General features: G+C 38.1%; 1 non-coding gene across 1 annotated transcript; it reads right to left on the bottom strand.

Annotated features, from left to right (window-relative positions):
* Positions 1-17,447: 17,447 nt before the first annotated feature.
* Positions 17,448-17,558, bottom strand: LOC132651693 (U6 spliceosomal RNA). Its single transcript, XR_009589275.1, has one exon. It is a non-coding gene; the product is annotated as a U6 spliceosomal RNA (small nuclear RNA).
* Between the last annotated feature and the right edge of the window lie 692 nt (positions 17,559-18,250).

Here is an 18,250-nt window from a genome sequence, read left to right as displayed (position 1 = left end):
GGCTTATTTGCCAGATGTGAAGCCATCTCCATATGGAGATTCTTCGATGCTCATTATCTTCTTTTAGATAGGCAGGGTGCTGCCAGGAAATGATCTTTCTCATCGTTAAAGAATCTTTAATATGATAAAAACATTTTAAATGCCTTATTCTGTAGGTCTCTGATGTTTTCTTTTCTTTTCTTTTTTTTTCAATGCAGTTTATTCAGGAACATTGAACAATCCTCGGTCCCTGGGGAAAGCCAGCCCACAGCTTAAATAGCCTCTGGGTAGCCAACCCAGGCGTGCCACGTGGGCAATGCAGATAGGTCCACATACATGGAAGCAAGCCAGATCCTCGGCCTTAGCCAAATGTGGAGTTGTTCGTGATAGAGAGCACTCACCATCGGGAAGGTGGAAGGTGGAAACCAGCTCCATCTTTAAGGCATAGCATTCCGCAGCTCTCTACAGTTCCCCCTTTTTGTTTTAGACGCATCAGGCAAGAGTAGAGGTCTGATCTCTGATATTAGAAATAAATTGGTCTCCTTGGTTTGCCTGTGGTATATATGCAAGATTAGAGTCTCACAACAATATGATGCAGCCATGATCATTCAGGCCTTTACAGCCATTGAAGCAGGACATTCTCCCCAAGCATGGTTGGATATCATAAAAAGCTAAAATGATACGCTCAGGATGCGAGGCTAAGCACTGCACTCAGGGTCAGCTGCTTTCGACCCAGAGAAGAGCATGTCTGATTGCATGCGGGTTGATGCCCCAGGTCCCGCCTCTGAGAAAAAGGTATCGGACGGGTCTGATGCTCTTTGGGTGGATGACACCTAAATGAACATCTGTACAAAGTCCCAATTTATTTCTAATATCAGAGATCAGACCTCTGATGTTTTCTAAGACTACCTAGCTTTATATAATTGCTCCATCTACAAAATCATATCTATCTGTTAAACCTAGGATGTATACTCCTGTGATGAATTAAACTAGTGTCTGCCATGACTATGAGTTCAATAAGTAGCAAAATAAATTACATTTCCTTAATATCTTAACATGATTTTAATAGCTGCTTAAAATTATTAGAATTAACCTTGATTTTCTATCAATATACTAAAGCTTATACCAATGTATTAAAAATAGAGTTATTTTTGCATCAATATGCAAAATCCTATACTAGAGGATTTTGGTTAAAATTAACCTTATTTGGGAATAACAAATAAAACCCTAAGTTTAATCGATTTTTTATATTCTACCTTTTTTTTCCTGTAAGACATCCCTGTATATTCATTGTTTCACTTTGAATATGACCATTAATAACGAAGATCTACCAATGACAATAAAATTTCATAGCCATAGCAAACCACCAAAAACATACCCAACCATATTTAAGGAAAATTGGATGCCATTCGCTTGGATTTCTTCTACCTGACATTTTGGACATGTAGAAACCCTGTAGGGTTTTAACCAAATAAATTAACCAAATAAATATGGTTAATTAAGCAAGTAATAACATTTGTGGTCCAGTCTTTGAGTGTTGAAGAATTTCAGGTTTAATAAAAGTCTTCTTCAGTCTAAAATGCTGGACCAATTAAGATTAGTAGCTTTCTTGAAGGTTCTTTGGGAGCAGGCTTTGAAGATTAAACAGCAATTGAAGCAGTTGAGGCAGGAACAATGAGTATGCTGGAATATGCAAGATACTGGAATAGATGTGTCAATGTCTCAGCATGCTGAAGAATGATTCTGTCAGGTTTGATCCAGCATCACTTTTGTCTAGTTCTTTTGTTCTGCAAACAGATAACTTTTCACAAACATTATACATTTCTAAAATTATAACTGTAGAGGAGGGGCAAGATGGCGGCGCCGGGAGGACTCCCATTTTGAGCAGCAGCAGCAGGATCAGCACAGTGACCAGTAATCAGAACTCGCGGCCATAAAACACAGTCATTGTGTTTCCCAGGTGAGAGGATACCCCATGGTGGGAGATTCAATCAGCTTTTAACTCACCCGGCTAAACCACAGAAGAGATCCCAGTTCCGCCGGACGATTTGGCTGCCAGTCACCAGCCCCAGCCCCAGCCCAAAGTCACAAGCCAGTGTCTCTGGTCACAGTCCCAAACTGAACTGTGTGCACCACACTATCAGAGACTGGAACTTTCAGTCGAGAGATAACCCCAGGGTACAGGAAATGACTGGGGCCAGCCTTAGGTCACCCAGATATCCCCTGGAAAAGACTCGGGGTCCACGGGCACCCCAGGAGCCAGCCCAGAGCCAGAGCCGGGGACCCAGGTTCCGGCACTGAGCCCTGCCTGCCTGTGCACCTGACTTGCCACCCGAGATAGAACTCTGGGCACCAGGGCACCAGCGAATGAGTTTCACTGTCCAGTGCAAACACACAGGGAGAGAAACAGCTAGTCTGATCTCAGAGCACTCAGCCAACACCCCTAACCTGAAAAGGTCCCCGGAAAATTACCCAGCTTAGGGAGGCACCCAGGTTCCCAAAGGCCGCAAAGGCAGACACAGGCAGTTTCTGCACACCAGACAGCTGGCAGAGACTGAGCCGCCATCACACAGCTGTGCTCCAGGCACAGGCAGTTTCTGCGGCCAGCCAGCTGGCGAACACTGAGCAGTGTGCACCAGGGCAAAAAAAGACACTGGGAGTCCATGTCTCCAGAGAATCCACAGGGAAGGAAGGAAACTGTACTGACCTAAATCACCCAATCCTTCCCTAGAAAAAGTCTAGCAGACTGGTGGGGCCGAGACGCCACTCAGATGTGCTCCAGACACAGGCACAAACAGTTGATGCGTGTCTGATGTCCAACTGCGTCACAGCAGCTGATCATTAAATTTACAAAAAGAAACCCAGAAACAGGGCAGCTTCCCTCAGGACTTCCCTGGGTGAGAGGAGAACCCTCTCGACTAACAAAGACCACAGTTACCACTCAAGTCTCTATGCCTGAGGTTAGCAACTCCTGAAAAAACACCAGCCATCCAGGGACTATACCCAAAAAGCTGAGAAGACATCCTTCAGGAAAAACCAGCTTTCTGCAAAGGGGACTCTCTCCACCACAAGATGCCCAGGAACCACCAGAAAATAACCCCAAACACCTAAGATAGCACAATGGGTAGAGGCCAGCGTAAAAGCTCAAGCAACAAAAGACAGAGCAATATGGCATCTCCAAACCCCAGTTACCCAGGGGCAAGAGCCCTGGACACCCCAGCATAACTGAAATCCAAGAAGATGACCTAACAACTATGCTCATGAAGATGATAACAGAGGAAACAAATAAGATTCATAAAGACATAGAGGAAGATAAACTCAAACAGAATATTGCCATCCATAAAGAAATAGAGGAAGCTGCAGCCAAACAGTTCATGGCCTTTAGAAAGGAAATGCTTAAAACACTGAATGAAATAAAAGAAACAGAGTTGAAGGAACTAAAAGAAAAACAGGAAAGTACTATCAGACAGGTGAAGGAAGTAAACAAAACAACTCAAGACCTGGAGATAGAATTGGAAAAAATTAAAGAAAACACAAATGGAGGAAATAATGGAAAGGAAGAATCTAGGGAAGAAAACAGTAACCACAGAGGTAAGCATAACCAACAGACTACAAGAGATGGATGAAAGAATCTCAGGTGTAGAAGATACAATAGAAGAAATCGATGTATCTGTCAAAGAAAATGTTAAATCCGAAAAATTCCTGACACAGACCGTCCAAGAAATGCAAGACAATATGAAAAGACAAAACCTAAGAATAATAGGTATAGAGGAAAAAGAAGACTCCCTTCTCCAAGGCCCAGAAAATATTTTCAACAAAATCATTGAAGAAAATTTCCGCAAGCTAAAGGAGAGGCCAATTAGAATACATGAGGCCTACAGAACACCCAACAAATTTGACCGGAAAAGAAAATCCTCCCGCCACATAATAATCAAAACAGTAAGTATACAGAACAAAGAAAAAATACTAAAAGCTGCAAGGGAAAAAGGCGAAGTAACATATAACGGCAAACCCATTAGAATCTCACCTGACTTTTCAACAGAGACTATGAAAGCCAGAAGGGCCTGGACAGATATCATGCAGACCCTAAGAGAACACAGATGTCAGCCCACGCTACTATACCCCACAAAACTCTCAGTCCTCATAGATGGAGAACACAAGATATTCAATGACAAAAACAAATTTCAACAATACCTACAAACAAATCCAGCATTACAGAAGACACTGGAAGTGAAAATACAACCCAAGAAAGCTAGCTACATTCAAGAAAACAAAGGAAATAAATAACCTCACTTCAGTAAAACAAAAAGCAACCAAGCACACAACCTGATGACCACAGCCAACATCAAAATCAAGAGATCCAACAGCCACTGGTCATTAATCTCTCTCAACATCAATGGACTCAACTCTCCAATAAAAAGACACAGATGAACAGAATGGATACATAAACTAAACCCAGCAATCTGTTGCATACAAGAAACACACCTAAGACACAAAGATAGACATTACCTGAGGAAGACGACTTTCCAAGCAAACAGACCCAAGAAGCAAGCAGGAGTAGCCATTCTAATATTTGATAAAATAGACTTTCAACCAAAATTAATCAAAAGAGATGGGGAAAGACACTTCATACTCATTAAGGGAAAATCCCACCAGGAAGACATCACAATCCTGAACATCTATGCGCCAAATACAAAGGCACCCACATTTGTGAAAGAAACGTTGATAAAATTTAAACCACACATAGATCCCCACACATTAATAGTGGGAGACTTCAACACCCCACTCTCAACAAAGGACAGGTCAACAAAATAGAAATTAAATGAAGAAACAATGTCTCTGACAGAGGTCATGAATCAAATGGAACTAACAGAAATTTACAGAACTTTACACCCAAACACAAAAGAATTTACCTTCTTCTCAGCACCTATGGAACCTTCTCCAAAATAGACCATATAGTGGGTCACAAAGCAAGCCTCAACAGATACAAGAAGATTGAAATCATCCCATGTATCTTGTCTGATCACCATGGAATAAAGCTGGACCTCAACAATAACAGAAATAACAAAAAGCCTACACACACATGGAAACTGAACAACTTGTTACTAAATGACAGCTGGGTCAGGGAAGAAATAAAGAAAGAACTTAAAGTCTTTCTAGAAATCAATGAAAATGAAGACACCACATACCCAAACTTGTGGGACACAATGAAAGCAGTGCTAAGAGGAAAGTTCATAGCACTAAGTGCCTTCAAGAAGAAATTTGAGACAGCGCATTCAAGCAACTTAATGGCTCACTTAAAAATCGTAGAAAAAGAAGAAGCAGACACACCAAGAAGGAGTAGACGGCTGGAAATAATGAAACGCAGGGCTGAAATCAATCAATTGGAAACAAATAAAACAATTCAAAGAATCAATGAAACCAAGAGCTGGTTCTTTGAGAAAATCAACAAGATTGACAAACCCTTAGCCAGGCTAACTAAAAGGCAGAGAGACACCACCCAAATCAACAAAATCAGAAATGAACAGGGGGAGATAACTATAGACACTGAGGAAATCCAAGCAGTCATTAGGACTTACTTCAAAAGTCTATATGTCACAAAATTTGAAAATCTAAATGAAATGGACAATTTTCTTGATCTATTTGACGTACCAAAGCTGAATCAGGACCAGATAAATCAACTAAATAGTCCTATATCCCCCAAAGAAATAGAAGCGGTCATCAAAAGTCTCCCATCCAAAAAAAGCCCAGGACCAGATGGCTTCAGCGCAGAATTCTACCAGACCTTTAAAGAAGAGCTAACACCAATTCTCTTCAAACTTTTCCACAAAATAGAAACAGAAGGAATATTACCAAATTCATTCTATGAAGCCACAGTCACCTTGGTACCTAAACCTCACAAAGACTCAACAAAGAAACAATTTCCGGCCAATCTTCCTTATGAACTTTGATGCAAAAATACTCAACAAAATACTCGCAAACTGAATACAAGAACATATCAAAGATATCATCCACCATGACCAAGTAGGCTTCATCCCAGGTATGCAGGGGTGGTTCAATATATGGAAATCCATCAATGTGATCGACCATATTAACAAACTGAAAGAAAAAAGCCACATGATAATCTCCCTACATGCTGAAAAAGCCTTAGACAAAATCCAACATCCATTCATGTTTAAAGTATTGGAGAGATCAGGGATACAAGGCACATATCTAAAGATAGTAAAGGTGATATAGAGCAAGACTATAGTCAACATCAAACTGAACGGAGAGAAACTTAAAGCAATCCCCCTGAAATCAGGGACAAGACAAGGCTGCCCACTCTCTCCATATCTCTTCAACATAGTGCTGGAAGTCCTTGCTAGAGCAATAAGACAGTTGAAGGAGATCAAGGGGATACAAATTGGAAAGGAAGAAGTCATCTTATCACTATTTGGAGATGATATGATAGTATATGTGAGTGACCCCAAGAACTCTACCAGGGAACTCCTACAGCTGATAAACACCTTCAGCAAAGTGGCCAGATACAAAATTAACTCAAAAAAATCAGTAGCCCTCCTGTATACAAAAGAAACCCAGAATTGCTAAAACAATCCTCTACAAAAAAAGATCTTCCAGAGGTATCTACATCCGTGATCTTAAGTTGTACTATAGAGCAACAGTTTTAAAAACTGCATGGTACTGGCATAGACACAGAATGGTGGATCAATGGAACCGAACAGAGGACCCAGAAATAAACCCACATACTTATGGACACGTGATCTTTGACAAAGACTCCAAAACCATACAATGAAAAAAAGATAGCATCTTCAACAAATGGTGCTGGTCTAACTGGATGTCTACATGTAGAAAAATGAAAATAGATCCATACTTGTCACCCTGCACAAATCTGAAGTCCAAGTGGATCAAATACCTCAACATAAAACCAGACACATTAAATCGGCTTGAAAAAAAAGTGGGAAATACCCTAGAACTCATTGGTACAGGGGAAAACTTCCTGAACAAAACACCAACAGCACAGGCTCTAAGAGTAACAATCAATAAATTGGACCTCATGAAATTGAAAAGCTTCTGTAAAGCAAAGGACACCGTCATCAAAACAAAACGACCGCCTACAGATTGGGAAAGAATCTTCACCAACCCTTTATCTGACAGAGGACTCATATCCAGTATATATAAAGAACTAAAGAAGCTGAAAAGCAGCAAACCAAGTAATCCACTTAAAAATGGGGAACAGAGCCTAACAGAAAATTATCTGTAGAGGAATACCGAATGGCAGAGAAGCATTTAAAGAAATGCTCAACCTCACTAGCCATTAGGGAAATGCAAATCAAAACAACCCTGAGATTTCACCTTACACCCATGAGAATGGTCAAGATCAAAAACTCAATGACAACACATGCTGGAGAGGTTGTGGAGAAAGGGGAACCCTTCTCCAGTGCTGGTGGGAATGTAAACTTGCACAATCACTCTGGAAATCAATCTGGCGCTTTCTCAGACAACTAGGAATAGTGCTTTCTCAAGATCCAGCCATACCACTCCTGGACATATATCCAAAAGAGGCTCAAGTACACAAAAAGGACATTTGCTCAACCATGTTTGTAGCTGCTTTATTTGTAATAGCCAGAAGCTGGAAACAACCCAGATGCCCCTCAACTGGAGAATGGATGCAGAAATTGTGGTACATCTACACAATGGAATATTACTCAGCAATGAAAAATAAGGAAATCATGAAATTTGCAGGTAAATGGTGGGATTTGGAAAGGATCATCCTGAGTGAGTTGTCCCAGAAGCAAAAAGACACACATAGTATATACTCACTCTCATAGACATATAACATAAGACAAACCCACTAAAACCTGTGCATCTAAAGAAACAAAGCAAAAGAGAGACCCTAACCAAAAAGTCTAATCCCCATCTGGAAAGGCAATGAGGATGGAAAACAGAAGAAGAAGAAAACAGGAAACAAACTAGGAACCTACCACAGAGGGCCTTTGAAAGCCTCTGCCCTACAGACTATCAAAGCAGATGCTGAGCCTGATGGGCAACTGTTGGGCAGAGTGAATGGAATTTTAGGTAAGAACTGGGAAATAGTAAGAGCTGGAGAGGACAGGGTCTCCAGAAGGAGAGCAACAGAACAAGAAAATTTGAACACAGGGAACTTCCCAGAGACTCATACTCCAACCAAGGACTCTTCATGGAGATAACCCAGAACCTCTGCACAGATGTAGCCCAGTGCAGTTCAGAGTCCAATTGGGTTACATAGTAATGGGAAGAGGGACTTCCTCTGACATAATCTGATTGGCCTGCTCTTTGATCACCTCCCCCTGGGGGGAAGAAGCCTTACCAGGCCATAGTAGAGGACAATGCAGCCACTTTTGATGTGAACTGATGGACTAAGATCAGAAAGGAGAGGAGAACCTCCCCTAGCAGTGGACTTGGGGAGTGGCATGCAAGCAGAGAGAGGAAGGAGGGTGGGATTGGGAGGGGAGTAGGGAGGGACTTATGGGGGGATACAGAATGAATAAAGTGTAATTGATGAAAAATTTTTAAAAAAAAGGGAAAAAATAAATGTATGAGACGTGCAGGATGAAACTCAACTGTATGTCAATTTTATCTGTGCAATTAAAAGATTAGCATAATACATTTTGAGGATCTTATAGCCAAGGATTTATTGGCCAAGTATTAATGGAGTTCTGGCTGTAGATATTTTTATGTCAATTTCAGAGATATTTCCAGGTTATGGGATTATCAACTTATGTTGCTGGTTCTGTTTGATCTTGATTTCTCTCTTCTTTTAAGTGGCTACGGTCTTCCACTTCATCTGTCCTTTCAGATTTTTATTAGTTTTGAAGGAACCCATAATTTCTCTTCATCTGTAAGGTCATAAGCAAAACCTCTTCCCCAGTGTAATATATTCCCCACACTCCATTGTGAATAGGGCATCCTTGAAATATATAGGCTGAAATAACTCAACAGTTTTTCTATAGCCCAGTGTCTCTCTGCAGCTGTTGTTTGTTGTTCATTAACATTTAAGAAATTTAAGGTCAATAAAGCATTATTTAATCTATCTCTGGGGGCTTTTAATACCCCTCTCTTATTGTTAAGCATGTCCTGTAAAGTGCGACTGGATCTTTCAATGACTGTTTGACCAGAAGGATTGTAAGGTATACCTGTTAAATTTTATCTTATCATATGTAAAAAAAAATTGCTACATTTTATTAAAGATGTATGCTGTGGCATTATCAGTCTTATCAGTCTTAATTTGTTCAGGTATGCCCATCACTTCTAATAAATGCATAATAACTGAATCAGCCTTTTCAGAGCTTAAGGCTGTTGCTCATTGAAACCCTGAATATTTGTCTCTAGTATGATGCACATATTTCAGTTTACCAAACTCTGTAAAATAAAGCACACCCATTTGTCAAATCTTATTTCTTTGGTTACTCTTAGGGTTACTTCCTGCAGATAGTGGAGTCTGAGTATGTAAAAAACAAGTGGGGCATTTTCTCACAAGTTCTTTGGCTTGTTGTCATGAGATAGAAAACTCTCTTTTTAAACCTTTGCTGTTAACATGGTGTTTTAAATGAGATTCTGAGGCCTCTCACATGCTTCCTATCAATAGTTGATCAATTTCCTCTTTTCCTATGCTAGAGGACCTGGCAAATCTGCATGAGATCTGAAATGTGTTATATACAATGGATTATTTCTATTTCTGATTACTTGTTGTAATTGAAGGAATAGTAAAGTTAAGTCTGAATTATCCTAAATTAGATCAGCAGTTTCAATATGCAGAACAACTCTTTTGGCACAATGAGAGTCAGTGAGTATATTAAGAGATTCCTGAAAATCTGATTACACCAAGAGGATCGCATATAATTTTGATTTTTGAACTGAATCATAAAGACTCTCCACCACTTTACTCAGATTTTCTGACTTATATAACTTGCCCTTTTTGATTTATTGGCATCCATATATAATGTGGGAGTTCCAGAAATTGGTGCTCCTTTTACCATATGGAGGAGAACCCAATTAGTCCTTTTTATAAACTGAAGTCACTTGCTTTTTGGGCATCTGTTGTTGATTTCTCCCAAAAATTCACAACAAGCTCTTTGCCAATATTCATTGTCTGCCCATAATCACAGGATCTCAGCATTAGTAAAGGGCATTACAATTTCAGCTGGATCTATTCCAGCCAGTTGACAAAGTCTCATTTTCCCTTTTAGGATCAATTCAGAAAACTTTTCTATATAGGTTTTTAGTTTTTTATTTTGTTTGTGTGCCAAAAATATCCCTTCTAAAATATAGTCCTTCCTCTTCATAAGAATTCCTGTGGGAGAATGAGTAGAGTGCAAAATAACCAAAATATAGGCCATTTTGTATCAAAACAATCTATACAAGTATCTTGTAATTTTATTTCACCAGAGCCAATTCCTTTTCAGCTTCAGTTGATAATGTTCTTGGACTATTTAAGTCCTTATCACCATGTAAGATTTGAAATAAGTTACTTATTCTTGTGTAGCCAAACCAAGGGTAGGCCATAGCCAGTTAATATCTCCCAGCAATTTTTGAAAATCATTAAGAGTTCTTAACAGTTTTTTTTTCCAATTTGTACTTTTTGTTGTTGAATTTTCTGTAGATGTATTTTGTATCATAGATAATTAATAGAATCTCCTCTTTGTATTTTTTCAGCAGGAATCTGTAATCCCCAAAAAGGCAAAGTTATATTTATTTCATCAAAAATATTTTCTAATGTATTCGTATCTGAATCAGCTAATGATATATCATCCATACAGTAGTAAATTATAGATTGTGGAACCTGCTTAAGAATTACCTCCAATGGTTGTTGTACAAAATATTGCCACAAAGTAGGACTATTTAACATTCCCTGTGGTAAGGGTACTGAGAAAGCAAACCTTTCCCTATTGTGTTAATATAAAGGAATTGTGAAAAAGCAATCCTTTAAATCAATCACTATAATAGGCCATTCGTTAGGTAACAAGGAAGGCAATGGGATTGCAGATTGTAATGATCCCATTGGCTGAATAATTTTGTTAATTGCTTTTAGATCTGTTAAGATCCTCCATTTGTCAGATTTCATTTTAATGAGAAATACCAGAGAATTATAAGGGATGTTGGACTCCTCTTTATGTTGAGCCTCCAGCTGTTCCAGGATTAGCTGTTCTAGTGCCAGTAATTTTTCTTTACTCATAACCATTGTTAAATCCAAATAGTTTGGTTTGCCAAACATCTTAATGGTAAGGCTGTGGGAATTTTATTAGCAGTGGTTATTAGCAGTGAAGTTGAAAAGATGGCCTCCTCTATATTTTGTTATGGACAGCCTGGACAGTCTGAAACTGTTTTTAATGATATTTTTTAATAATTTTATCTTCTTTATCAGGAGTATTTCCTTTTTTTTTGCTTGTCTCAGAACTTGGGGGTATGTTAATCTGGGTCTTCCATTGTTGTAACAGATCTCTTCCCCATAAGTTTTTGGCTATCTCAGCCACATAAGGTCTTAGTTTTCCTATTTGACCTTCTGGTCCTGTATATTTAAGACATCTAAAACTTTGTTTAACTTTAGATAAAGTTCCAAATCCTTGGAATTGCATATCCACTTCTTGAAGTGGCCAGTTTTGCAGCCAGAATTTAGGAGTAATAATTGTGACATCAGCTCCAGTATCTACTATGCCTTTAATTGCACTAGTAATAAAATTATCTCTTACTTTGGCCTTTGATCATTTATAGAGGTTTGCCAATACATTTGTTTGTTTGTTTGTTTTGTTTGTTTGTTTGTTATCTCTGCCTGTTTTGTTTTTGTTTTTGTTTTTGTTTTTTTGAGGTATCTATAGAATCTGCTTTGGCCTCTCTAATCCAAGTTTTTAATGTTTATTCCCAGAGCAGTGGTGTTTAATTTTCTTATGGAGGAGTATCCCTCTCCAGTCTTGGGACCTTCAAGAGGCTCCCTCAGCTGTTTTTTGATAAAAGATTATCCCATTTATCTGTGACTGCTCTACATTAACTAATCCAATCTCGACCCTTACCACATTTTCCACATATTCTAGAAAGCATAGGCTACCTTCTTGAATTATTTTGTTTTTCCTGGTAATTTCTTTTGGAGTTATCTCACCCATCACAATTATAGCATTTCCCAATGTCTTTTGGGATAGCTTCTCCTATCAAGGTCAAATTGCGTGAATGAGGTGAGGTCTAATATCAATCATATTTCTTATCCATTCAACTATTATGGTCTTAATGGTCTTAAGAGCAACTATTTTGCTCTTAATGGTCTTATTTCCTCTTTGCATTCAGTATTAGCATTTTCAAAAGCTAAAGATTCTATCCACAGCTGAAGTCAATCTTTGCAAAAAGTTAGTAAAGGTTTCACTTGGACTTTGTATGGGAGAATGGCTCAAGCGTTTTTCCTCATTCCTCAACCTTGTCCCAAGCATTTAAGGCTACTAGGTGACATAATGCTAAGGTTTCTTCATTATATACAGCTTGTATCTTTATGTCAGCATACTGGCCATCACCAAGCAGCTGTTCCTTAGAAACACCAACACATCTGGATCTGTTTTTGGGTGCTATCTTTCTAGCTTCTTCTCTCCATCATGAAAGCCATTGTAAATATGGCCCAGGTTCTAATACTGCCTTTGCCATATCCTCCCAGTCCTTGGGGGATTACTCTGCTTTTGATTAATCATGAAGTCAGCATCTGTTTTACAAATGGTGAATGCATTCCAAAATTAGTGACACTTTCTGTAAATTTCCTCAGATCTAGCACTTCCACAGGGCACCATTCAGCTTCATCATAATTCAGTGGATGGTCATTATCTGCTAGTCTCTGCTGTATACTGACTGGATAAGCCAATGTTTGTTTTCTAAACCACCTTTGGTTGGCTTTACTTTTGTCTTTTTACTCTACTTGTGTATTTTCTTTACTTAGTATTCTAAACTCGTCTCTTAAGGTCTGCACCATATTTCATACCTATCTCCCTGTTGTTTGTTTTGTTCAATAAGTTTTTGTATCTCATGTTTTATGCCTCTCTTCCAACTTTTAACTTTTTTCTTTATATTGTTCTAGTTGTCTTTGTGCTGTTCTAGTATCTTTTCTAAAACCTCTCCTCTGTCTTCCTATTATTTATTGTATTCTGTAAGTTTTTGAATCTACTGATTTATGTTCTGTTTCCAAACTTCATTTTCTTTTCTTTTATATTGTTCTAGTATCTTTTCTAAAGCTTTTGCCTTAAAACACTAATGCAATGAGTAAAGTTAAATTGATGACTATGAATGTAAGCACAGTCACAATTTCTAGACTTTCCTTTATTTCACTCGTAATGCCATAGAACTGATTATGAACCAATCTCTAAGAAGACTGTTTTATTGCTTCTTCCATCCTGTTAGACTGTAGTGACAGCCAGTTTTATTATGTTAAGTCTGAGGTCTGCCCATATTAGGCTGCCATTTGATCCAAGGCCTGTTTAAGAGTCTCTCTTAAAGAGACAATAATTGACCTGATAATTTTTAGGCTTTAAGTTTGTGTTGTATCACTGGGAGCTTATTCCCCCACCTCAAAATTATGTTTAAGTACGATTTAAAGGGTGTGGATACTTAGATTAGTTGGGTGCCATTTATTGTAATCAGAGATTAATATGTACTATTGATTTATCTTACAGTAATGCTGCTGTTAAGGCTAAAAACCTGTACAACCAAATCACCACACAGAGACTGGGTTTATGTAATTAACCTAGAACAAAATGCTGAAAAATATTACTCCATCCTAAACCTCCAAACCCTCATAGTTTCCTAACATTTAGATTTCCCACATTATACTTGCTTTTTGTGAAATCTTGAATCTGGTTCACGCTCCACATCCTCCAATATCTCTCCTCCAACTCCCTCTCTCAGCTCTCCTCTTGCCCCTTTCCCTCCCACAAATTTCCTGCCCTTTTTTTGGCTCCTCCCAGCTCAACATTGTGTCTTGTTGCTGTATTTGGAAGTTTTCACGAAGTTGAGACAGGATGCTTAGAATGGGCATCACAATTCAATATCCAGAATGAAACCAGAATGTGTTTTTTGAGGGGGTGTCAGAATTTGAATGAACAAGGGTAAGGCATATACATTTCACACAGAGACTGTGAGAATATTATATATTATATATAGAGAGAATATTATAACAACAATCTTTATTGTGTACTTGATGCTCCTTTGGATATATGCCTACAAGTGTTATAGCTGGATCTCGAAGAAGGGATATTCCTAGTTGTCTGATAAAGCACCATATTGATTTCTAGAGTGGTTGTACAAGTTGACATTCCCAGCAGGAGTGGAGGAGGGTTCCCCTTTCTCCACAACCTTTTCAGCATTTGTTGTTACTTGAGTTTTTGATCTTGGCCATTCTGATGGGTGTAAGGTGAAATCTCATGGTTGTTTTAATTAGAATTTCTCTTTTTGCTAATGATTTTGAGCATTTTAAGTGTTTTTCTGCTATTTGATATTCCTCTATCGAGAATTCTGTTTTCCTCTGTTCCCCATATTTTATTTGAATTACTTGATTAGTTGATTTTCAACTTCTTTTATTCTTTATATAAACTGGATATTAGCCCTATGTCACATCAAAGGTTCATGAAGATTCTTTTCCAATCTGTAGGAAGTCATTTTGTTTTCATGACTGTGTCCTTTGCTTTACAGAAGCTTTTCAGTTTCATGAAGTCCCATTTACTGATTTTTGCTCTTAGAGCCTGTGGTCTTTGTGTTCTTTTCAGAAAGTTGTCTCCTGTGCCAATTGGTTCAAGGCTCTTCCCCACTTTATCTCAGGTTTTAAGTTGATGTCTTTGATCCACTTGGACTTTAGTTTTTTGAAGTGTGATGAGTATTTTTTTTTCAATTTTGTTAATGGGGTGGATCACATTGATGTTTTTCCATATATTGAATGACTTCTGCATACATGGGATGAATCCTTCTTGGTCATAGTGGATGATATCTTTGATGTGTTCATGTATTTGGTTTGCAATTTTTTTGTTGTTGTTGTTGTTGAGTATTTTTGCATCATTGTTCATAAGGGAGACTGGCTTGAAATTCTCTTTCTTTGTTGGGTCTTTGTGAGGGTTAGGTTCCAAGGTGACTGTGGCTTCATAGAATGGGTTTGGTAGTCTTCCTTCTGTTTCTATTTTGTGGAGTAGTTCGAAGAGAATTGGAATTAGCTCTTCCTTGTAGATCTGGTAGAATTCTGTGTTGAAACCATCTGGTCCTTGGGTTTTTTTGGATGGACAATTTTGATTACCACTTCTACTTCCTTAGAGCATATAGAATTATTTAATTGATTTACCTGGACTTGATTCAGGTTGGTTAATAGAATCCATGAAGAAAATTGTTCATTTCTTTTAGATTTTCAAAGTTTTGCATGTAGACTTTGAGGTAAGTCCTAATGATTATTTGGATTTCCTCAATGTCCGTAGTTACATCCCCCTTTTCCATTTCAGACTTTGTTGATTTTGATGTTGTCTCTCTGCCTTTTAGGTACTTTGGTTAAGGGTTTTTCTTGTTGATTTTCTAAAAGAACCAGCTCTTGCTTACATTGATTCCTGGAATTGTTTCATTTGTTTCTAATTGATTTCAGCCCTGTGTTTGATTATTTCCAGATGTCTATTCCTTTTTGTTTTGTCTGTTTATTTTTTTTTCTACAGTTTTTAGGTGAGCCATTAAGTTGCTTGAATGAGACATCTCGAATTACTTCTTGAAGACTCTTAGTGCTATGAACTTTTCAATTAGCACTGATTTCATTGTTTGGGTATGTTGTGTCTTCTTTTTCATTGAAGTCTAGGAAGACTTTAATTTCTCTCTTTATTTCTTCCATGACAGAGCTGTCATTTAGTAGCAAGCTGTTCAGTTTCCATGTTTGTGTAGGCTTTTTGTTATTTCTGTTGTTGGTAAGGTCCAGCTTTATTCCAATGTGATCAGGTAAGATACAAGGGAGTAATTCAATCTTGTTGTATCTGTTGAGGTTAGCTTTTTGATGAACCATATGGTCTATTTTGGAGAAGGTTCCATGTCGTGCTGAGAAGAAGGTGAATTTTTTTGTGTGTTTGGGTGTAAGGTTTTGTAAATGTAGGTTAGGTCCATTTGATTCATGACCTCTGTTAGAGACATTGTTTCTTTGTTTAATTTCTGTTTTGTTGACCGGTCCTTTGTTGAGAGTGGGGTGTTGAACTTTCCCACTATTAAAGTGTGGAGATCTATATGTGATTCAAGTTTCAGCAATGTTTCTTTTACATATGTGGGTGCCCTTGTGTGTGGGACATAGATGTTTAGGATTATGATGTCTTCCTGATGGAATTTTCCCTTGATGATTATGAAATGTCGGTCCCCATCTCTTTTTATTAATTTTGGTTGAAAGTCTATTTTATCAGATAGCAGAATGGCTACTCCTGCTTGCTTCTTGGGTCCATTTGCTTAGAAAATCATCTTCCAACCCTTTACCCTCAGGTAATGTGTATCTTGTAACTTAGGTCACAACAGATTCCTGGGTCTTGTTTAAGCATCCATTCTGTTAGTCTGTGTTTTTTTATTGGAGAATTGAATCCACTCATGTTGAGAGAGATTAATGACCAGTGGCTGTTACATCCTTTGACTTTGGTGCTGGATACAGTCATCAGGTTGTGTGCTTGGTCGCTTTTTGTTTTACTTTAGTGAGGTTAATTATTTCCTGTGTTTTCTTGAAAGTAGCTAGGTTTCTTGGGTTGTATTTTCCCTTCTAGTGTCTTCTGTAAAGCTGGATTTTTGTGTAGGTATTGTTGAAATTTGTTTTTGTCATTGAATATCTTGTTTGCTCCACCTATGAGAATGGAGAATTTTGCTAGCTATAGTATACTGCCTGGGCTGACATCTGTGTTCTCTTAGGGCCTGCATGGTGGTCATTTAGGCCCTTCTGGCTTTCATAGTCTCTGTTGAGAAGTCACGTGTGATTCTGATGTGTTTGCCATTAGATGTTACTTGGTCTTTTTCCCTTGCAACTTTCAGTATTTTTTTCTTTGTTCTCTATAGTTACTGTTTTGATTATTTTGCGATGGGAAGATTTTCTTTTCTGGACTAATTTATTGGGTGTTCTGTAGATCTCTATATACTTATTGGCCTCTCCTCTAAGTTGGGGAAATTATCTTCAATCATTTTGTTGAAAATATTTTCTGGGCCTTAGAGAAGGGAATCTTCTTTTTCCTCTATTCCTATTATTCTTAGGTTTTGTATTTTTATAGTGTCTTGAATTTCTTGGATGGTCTGTGTCAGTTATTTTTTAGATTTAACATTTTCTTTGACAGACGCATCTATTTCTTCCATTGTATCTTCCACACCTGAGACATCTTCCATATGTTATAGTCTTTTGGTTATGCTTACCTCTGAAGTTACTATTTTCTTCCCTAAGTTCTTTCTCTACACAATTTCATGTATTTGTGTTTTCTTCATTTTCTCCAAATTATATGGAACACTTCACAAATTTGTGTGTCATCCTTATACAGGGGCCATGCTAATCTTCTCTATATTGTTTCCAAATTTAGAATATGTGTTGCTGAAGCAAGCAGCACATATTTCTTTCAGGTGGTCATTAATAAATCACATGTTCTTGATTTGTGAGTTTCACATTATCACATATTCAATTATTTTTGTTAAAGGACAGATATGTCCTCAGTGAATTATTTTCTGTGAAAATGCTCCTTGACCAAGGTAAACTTTGAACAAAAATTGTTTAATTGGGACATTGCTTATATTTTTACAGTAACTATCCATGATGTCACCTTTCCAAACAATCATCTTGTTGTAGTCATTCACCAAAACTGACACCTTTTCATATTGAATCACAAGCAACAGGCAGAGAGAGGGAGACTGAAAGAGACATACAGAGAGAGAGCTAGAGAGACATATGCAGAAATAGAGAGACTGAGACCAACAGAAACAAAGATATAATGTGACAAAGACAAAGAGACAGGACTCCTTTCTGTCTAGTCACTTTCATTGGCATATCAACGTCAAAGCACAGTCTTTTATAGTATATATCCAAAAGAAATTATATTTTTAAATATTTTTTATTTTAAATATTATTTATTACACTTTATTCACTTTGTATCCACCCTTAACCACTGGTCTCCTCCCCATCCCACCTTCACTCCCACATGCCCCTATGCAAGTCCACTTATAGGGGAGTTCTTCCTCTCCTTTCTTCTGATCCTAGTCTATCAGATCTTATCAAGGGTGGCTGCATTGTCTTCCTCTGTGGCCT

Source organism: Meriones unguiculatus, assembly GCF_030254825.1.
Source record: "Meriones unguiculatus strain TT.TT164.6M chromosome Y unlocalized genomic scaffold, Bangor_MerUng_6.1 ChrY_unordered_Scaffold_23, whole genome shotgun sequence".
NCBI lineage: Eukaryota > Metazoa > Chordata > Mammalia > Rodentia > Muridae > Meriones > Meriones unguiculatus.
This window is presented reverse-complemented; position numbering and strand designations above follow the sequence as displayed.